Source organism: Schistocerca cancellata, chromosome 2 (genome assembly GCF_023864275.1).
Source record: "Schistocerca cancellata isolate TAMUIC-IGC-003103 chromosome 2, iqSchCanc2.1, whole genome shotgun sequence".
Taxonomy (NCBI): domain Eukaryota; kingdom Metazoa; phylum Arthropoda; class Insecta; order Orthoptera; family Acrididae; genus Schistocerca; species Schistocerca cancellata.
The window spans coordinates 123,901,819-123,909,301 of NC_064627.1; the positions used below are offsets into that span (position 1 = coordinate 123,901,819).

General features: G+C 44.2%; 1 protein-coding gene across 1 annotated transcript in view; it reads right to left on the reverse strand.

Annotated features, from left to right (window-relative positions):
• Positions 1 to 4,234, reverse strand: part of LOC126161380 (uncharacterized) — a 31,452-nt gene extending 27,218 nt beyond the window's left edge. Inside the window, exon 1 of the mRNA XM_049917158.1 lies at positions 4,080 to 4,234. The gene's annotated coding sequence lies outside the window, so the exon portion shown is untranslated. The remainder of the gene's footprint in view (positions 1 to 4,079) is intronic.
• Positions 4,235 to 7,483: the final 3,249 nt, after the last annotated feature.

A 7,483-nucleotide genomic window follows, 5' to 3' on the forward strand; every position in this document is an offset into this window, starting at 1 on the left:
AAACTGCACGGTTGGCTGCGGAGCATGATGGGAATTGTACGGTTTGGTTTAGCAAAGAAGCCCACTTTCATGGGTTCATCAATAGGCAAAATTGGCACATTTTGGGGGACAGAGAATCCGCATTTCGCGATCGAGAAGTCTCTTCATTCTCAACTGGTGAATGTGAGGTGTGCAGTGTCCAGTCACGGAATAATTGTTGCTATATTCTTTGATGGCATGGTGACTACCGAACGGTACGTGAACGTTTTAGAAGAAGATTTCATCCCCATTATTCAGGGTGTCCCTGGTTTCTACAAGATATGGTTCGTGCAAGACGAAGCTCGACCCCATCGAAGCAGGAGAGCGTGTGATAGCCTGGAGGTGCACTCTGCGGACCGCATTCTAGCTCTGGGGTACTCAGAGGCCACTGGCGTGGGCCTCAATTGGCCGCCATATTCTCTGGATCTGAAAACATGCGACTCCTTTATGTGGGGCTGTATTAAAGACAAGGTGTACAGCAATAACCTCAAAACTATTGCTCAGCTGTAATGAGCCATTCAGGAGGTCACCGACAGCATCGATGTTCCGACGCTTCAGCGAGACATGCAGAATTTCGCTATTCGTCTGCGCCACATCATCGCCAATTATGGTTGGCATATCGAACATGTCATAACCTAAATTCGAAGATCTGTAATGATGTTTACATGTTGAATAAAGTGTGTGCACGCCGTTGTTTTTATATACACTCCTGGAAATGGAAAAAAGAACACATTGACACCGGTGTGTCAGACCCACCATACTTGCTCCGGACACTGCGAGAGGGCTGTACAAGCAATGATCACACGCACGGCACAGCGGACACACCAGGAACCGCGGTGTTGGCCGTCGAATGGCGCTAGCTGCGCAGCATTTGTGCACCGCCGCCGTCAGTGTCAGCCAGTTTGCCGTGGCATACGGAGCTCCATCGCAGTCTTTAACACTGGTAGCATGCCGCGACAGCGTGGACGTGAACCGTATGTGCAGTTGACGGACTTTGAGCGAGGGCGGGTAGTGGGCATGCGGGAGGCCGGGTGGACGTACCGCCGAATTGCTCAACACGTGGGGCGTGAGGTCTCCACAGTACATCGATGTTGTCGCCAGTGGTCGGCGGAAGGTGCACGCGCCCGTCGACCTGGGACCGGACCGCAGCGACGCACGGATGCACGCCAAGACCGTAGGATCCTACGCAGTGCCGTAGGGGACCGCACCGCCACTTCCCAGCAAATTAGGGACACTGTTGCTCCTGGGGTATCGGCGAGGACCAATCGCAACCGTTTCCATGAAGCTGGGCTACGGTCCCGCACACCGTTAGGCCGTCTTCCGCTCACGCCCCAACATCGTGCAGCCCGCCTCCAGTGGTGTCGCGACAGGCGTGAATGGAGGGACGAATGGAGACGTGTCGTCTTCAGCGATGAGAGTCGCTTCTGCCTTGGTGCCAATGATGGTCGTATGCGTGTTTGGCGCCGTGCAGGTGAGCGCCACAATCAGGACTGCATACGACCGAGGCACACAGGGCCAACACCCGGCATCATGGTGTGGGGAGCGATCTCCTACACTGGCCGTACACCACTGGTGATCGTCGAGGGGACACTGAATAGTGCACGGTACATCCAAACCGTCATCGAACCCATCGTTCTACCATTCCTAGACCGGCAAGGGAACTTGCTGTTCCAACAGGACAATGCACGTCCGCATGTATCCCGTGCCACCCAACGTGCTCTAGAAGGTGTAAGTCAACTACCCTGGCCAGCAAGATCTCCGGATCTGTCCCCCATTGAGCATGTTTGGGACTGGATGAAGCGTCGTCTCACGCGGTGTTCACATCCAGCACGAACGCTGGTCCAACTGAGGCGCCAGGTGGAAATGGCATGGCAAGCCGTTCCACAGGACTACATCCAGCATCTCTACGATCGTCTCCATGGGAGAATAGCAGCCTGCATTGCTGCGAAAGGTGGATATACACTGTACTAGTGCCGACATTGTGCATGCTCTGTTGCCTGTGTCTATGTGCCTGTGGTTCTGTCAGAGTGATCATGTGATGTATCTGACCCCAGGAATGCGTCAATAAAGTTTCCCCTTCCTGGGACAATGAATTCACGGTGTTCAGTAATTGACATCCTGTATGAAGGCAATATGTTGAAGAAACCTTTTGACGCATGTAAACTACCCTTCAAATCTCGTTCGATATACGATTGCTTGACCAGTCTCTTGTAAATTTGCTCAGGATTGCATGGGATATAATTTATCTCTGTCACTAATAGTGAGGGTAGGCGTTTCTGATCGCACAACTGTGCCATATGGTTACGTTAGGGTGTGTCTCCTGTACCTGCTCTGCCAGTGTGGCATGGGTCACTAAAAGCGTGTTTACAGCCGAATCACATTTTGTTAATGAGGCCAGGGGCATTCTCATTCTCATTCTACACCTTATTAGTGCCTGCTTATGTTTTCCAGTTCACTAACGTCGGACTTTCTACTAATTCTTGTTCTTAGAAAGGCTGAAGCTGACGTCCTCCGTTTCATTATCTGACTTTACAGAGAACGTGTTTGGCAGACGAATGATTAACCCTGGACACTAAGGGGTGGGAGCGGGGGGGGGGGGGGGGAGGTAGTCTCACCATTCAAAGATAAGCGAAATTAGAAGTCGTACTGAGGCGTTCAGACAGTCGTTTTTCCCTCGCGCGATCCGCGAGTGGAACACACAGGGGGGCGGGGGGGGGGGGGGGGGGGATATGACTTTGGCGCGAATAGTGCCCTCCGCCACACACCGCTTGGTGGCTAGCGGAGTATATATGTAGTTGTAGACGCAGATTGTTACTAATCCATGGTTAAGTTTCCAGTCCGTGATTTGTTCAAAGAAAGTCATCATTCATAGTGTATCCACTAGTTAATAACAATTGTTAAGGTTTCCAATGGTAAGTCACATACAAAATAAGAACAAAATGCCCTGTTTTACACTCAACGCTGACAATACCACATTGGCGGAAACTGCGAATGGTCACCAACTGCAATAGTAAATTTTACGAGGGTTTATTAATGTAGGGTTAACAGATTTTTTTTACAATAAATTGTTGTTCCCAATAACGATCAGTGTATGTACCTGATTGAAGCTTAACGTATCATATAAAATTGTGGTTCTACTGTGATGCACAATATACTCGCATGTTGACTTATCTGACTTCTCTTGGGAAAGGCGTCGTCTGCGCAAAAACAGAAAATCTTTACAGTCGTATCGATGAAACTAATCTTTGCGATCTCTCGCTAATAGTTCCATACGATGTTACTGCTATCGCTAATAATGTTTTTGTTATATGATATCTCCCAAGAGCATTTTCTTTATTTACGGTCAAAAAAATTATTATAACTATTTCTTTTTCAGCTATTCAGTTCAGCTGCTAATTAATGATTGGTTTATATTCAATTTACATCTACATTAGAAACAATCAGTTGAATAAAATGATTATCTGTGCTCGGTAAGTATGGAACTTTAGTGTACCAAGAATATTGTTATCAGCTAAACTGATTTCCTTACGGAAATATGCTTTACAGATGCATTTCAATTTCAGGCGATTCACAGAGTTTGCCATATCTTTGAGAATCTCGTGAATCACAGTAGCACCGAATCCGGAACTATGTTGACGTTTTATCAAGGACTGGGAAGTTAGCTGTTAAGAATATCATGACGCACGGCAAAACCTGTGCTTGGAAGCAGTTTGTGGTGTGCAAGACCAATATGTAGACTTTAGATGTGTGTGTATGTGTGTAAGCAAGTGTCTGTTCCCAGTAGAACGAAACAGGTTTCTAATGTGACACACACACGCACCACTGACGCAGTACATTTGAAAAATCTAAACTGGCCAGTAATGTCATCTGTACCGTATACAGCGAACAATAAAGGCATTTTGCATTACACATTCCTTCACTTCCCTGCCGAAGGAAATGTACTGTTAAAGCTAACAGTGAGTGCGGATTATAAAGCGATATTAATTCAGAGACCAAGTCATAAAGCATCGAATGTTAACCTAGAGAACTCGCAGAAATCCATGTAAGAGCCGCTGTCTTACCTCTGCAACCGTCGATAGAGCTTCGTCCAGTGACGCTGTGTGTGGAGTAGGGCGAAAAACCGCGGCCAAGTCGCTTATCGGCCTTCCTCGGCCCGTCCAGCGTTATCTCTCGTGCGGTCCAGTGATGTGAACCAAGTTATCCTGACCTTCTATAATTACTTCAAGTTTGCGAATGTTTCTCTGTTATTACTGTAGCATACAGAAATGCAATGAATTTTTCTTGCTAGCGGCTTGCTGGGAGCTTCATGGTGCCATCATTATGCTTAGCGTTGAAAAAAGTGCACAACGAAAGGCTGCAAAAACAACAAATCAGTGTACATCTACTCATGCGCGCCGACTAAGTGGGTGCACAGGGGCTCGAGCACCCAAATTCATAATGCGCCACACCCAAAAATATTTTTAGTTTGATAAAAACAAAATTAAATAAATATTTCTCACTTGTCTTTATCAAAGCGTAATGAAATATTTTAACCCTGAGATGGAAGTTAAAATTTCCGACATCTAAAATATATCTGTTTAGCAGGTCTTTGTGCAAAGACAACCAAGCAACACACTCCCCGTTCCTTCCCTTTCTCTGGCCAAGTCAAAGGCACTCCCCAGAATAACAGTAGCGGTATACTGTGAATGGAATCCAGTCTTGCGGCTTGCTTTCATGTTCCTTACAAGTAAATATAAATGTCGTGTGACCAGGGTCTCCCGTCGGGTAGACAGTTCGCCGGGTGCAAGTCTTTCGATTTGACGCCACTTCGGCGACTTGCACGTCGATGGGGATGAAATGTTGATGATTAGGACAACACAACCCCCAGTACCTGAGCGAAGAAAATCTCCGACCCAGCCGGGAATCGAACCCCGAACCTTAGGACTGACATTCTGTCGTGCTGACCACACAGCTTGCGGGGGCGGACTTCTTACAAGTGACGTACTGCAATACGTCCACTCCATTCGTCAACGATTGTTTTAAAATATCTGCTTGCCCATATCGAGCAATAATAAAGAATAATCCGAGATACAAGACAGCCGATTGTTACAGACTACCTCAACAGACAGTTTTTTTTAATTTAACAGAAAAATGTTTCAAATGGCTCTGAGCACTATGGGACTTAACATCTCAGGTCATCAGTCCCCTAGAACTTAGAACTATTTAAACCTAACTAACCTAAGGACATCACACACATCCATGCCCGAGGCAGGATTCGAACCTGCGATCGTAGAGGTCGCGCGGTTCCAGACTGAAGCGCCTAGAACCGGTCGGTAACAAAGGCCAGCAAAAATTTAACAGCGGTGTGCGTTAAGATTTCAGTGAAATTGTTTTCATATAACCTGGATCGTTATCGTTTTGTTTGTTGAGACAATGGCTTTGAAGGACACGGTAGCTTATATTGTAGATTGAATTGGTGTTGTAGCATTAATAGCTAGCACAAAGAAGAGGGTCTACTGACGGGATGTGTGGAGGAAAAGCTCCTCGCCGGGCAAAAACGTTCGCCGTTCTCAAACATTGCGCGATTGCTGGACACGTTTGGAAAGCTGAAACACAATATTGATTATTGCTTCTATACGTACCTTCTTCATATTCGAACAGTTTACTAGTCTCTATGCATAAATTCGTCGTACGTTTGTCGTCGTCATCACAGGTGGATATCACTAACACAGACAAAAAATAAGGAACCCGAGAATGGGTCTTCCGAGCTGCGGCAGTCTCAATGAAAGCTTATAGTACCGGTATATTTTACTTTTTTACAGCACAGGTCTTTATGAACGGGCAGCGTTCATAAAATATTATAAATGAAATGAAATTGTTTTAAAAAATATCGAGACTCCCCAAAAACCATATACTACATTCCGTCATTGATATGTACCCACAGAAAGTTTGGGAAATCGACGCCCTTGCATCTACGTTTGCATCCACATGACTGCTCTGCAATTAACACTTCAGTGTCTGACACAGAGTTCATCGAACCATCTTCAGACTATTTCTCGACCGTTACACTATCGAATAGTGCTGTACATTTCCGTTTGAGCACTGAGGTCTCTTATTTTATTACGATGGATATTTGTCCCTATACAAAATATTTTGGCATTCGAAGAAGAAAATTGATGACTGAAAGTTCGTAAAAAGATCTCGCCGCACCGAAAAAATCTTTGTTTTAATCAGAATTGGGAAAAGCCGGGTATTAAAAAAAGTGAAAAAATTACATTTTATTGTTTTTTTTCGATTTCTTCGCGTTGAGTATTAAATAGCTAAACTTGAAGTCCTAATGATTAATTTATTCAAAAAACTAACCCATTCTTACAACTACTTTATTCTTGCCCTGCCAGCACGGCATTCATTGAAAGAATTTTCTCCACCTACAGGCTTGTTTGGTCAAAATTAAGTAACAATTTTGGAGAGAAAAGGCCAGAGAAATTAGTGAAGATTTCTGCATGTTTCCAAAAAGTAGTAAAACGTACTTTACAGTGTTTACGATTCTACATACAGTTAAACTTTTTTTCTGGAAGTGTAAATGTTATTTAGCTGTGTGTCTTATATTGCACGGAAAGTTAAAAAATATTAATAAAATAAATTCTTGTGACAGTAAATAGTTGTCTCCAATGAACGTGATGGCTCTTTTTAATTTGTTTGAGGCTAACTACACAACATTTTGTACGTCAGTTGAATTTTCAGAATTAAATATAATTGGGTGTAATTGGTTTTGTGGCTGTTTTTTTGGTTCGGGTTAAATTACAACAACCCTAGTTTCGATGACTGTCACCCAGACTCGCGTGTCCTATTCGTGACACTCTCTCCCTTGTTTCGCAATAATACCAAACGAGACTCCCATTCTTGAACTTTTTTGATGTTCTCCGTGAATCCTGATTAGTAAGCTCCACAAGAGGACGAATTAGCATAGTGTGCGCAGTTTCATAGTAGATTTCTAAGTCTTCTAAGTCACCTGCCAATAATATACAAGCTTTGGTTCGCCTTTCCCACAAGATTTTCTTTGTTATTGTTCCAATTTAATTTGTTCGTAAAAGTAATGGTTAAGTATGCAGTTGAATCGACAACCTTAAATTTGTGAGATCTATCATCTAACCGAAATGTAACTTATTCTTTTAGTACTTATATGGGGGGGGGGGGACTTCACACTTTGTATTGTTTATGGCAAATTGCCACTTTTCGCGCTGATCAGATATTTTGTCTTAGTCATTTTGCAATTCGATTGCATCATCTGCAAACAACGTAAGAGGTCTGTTCATATTGTCTCCAAAATCATTTATACTGATTAAGAACAGGCCAGGGCCTAAAACATTTCCTTGAAGGTCTCCAGGTATCACTTCTGTTTTCTAGATAACTTCTCGTCAATTGCTATCAATTGTGACCTTTTGGACAGGAAATCACGAATCAGGTTGCAATTTACTTTGAAGCT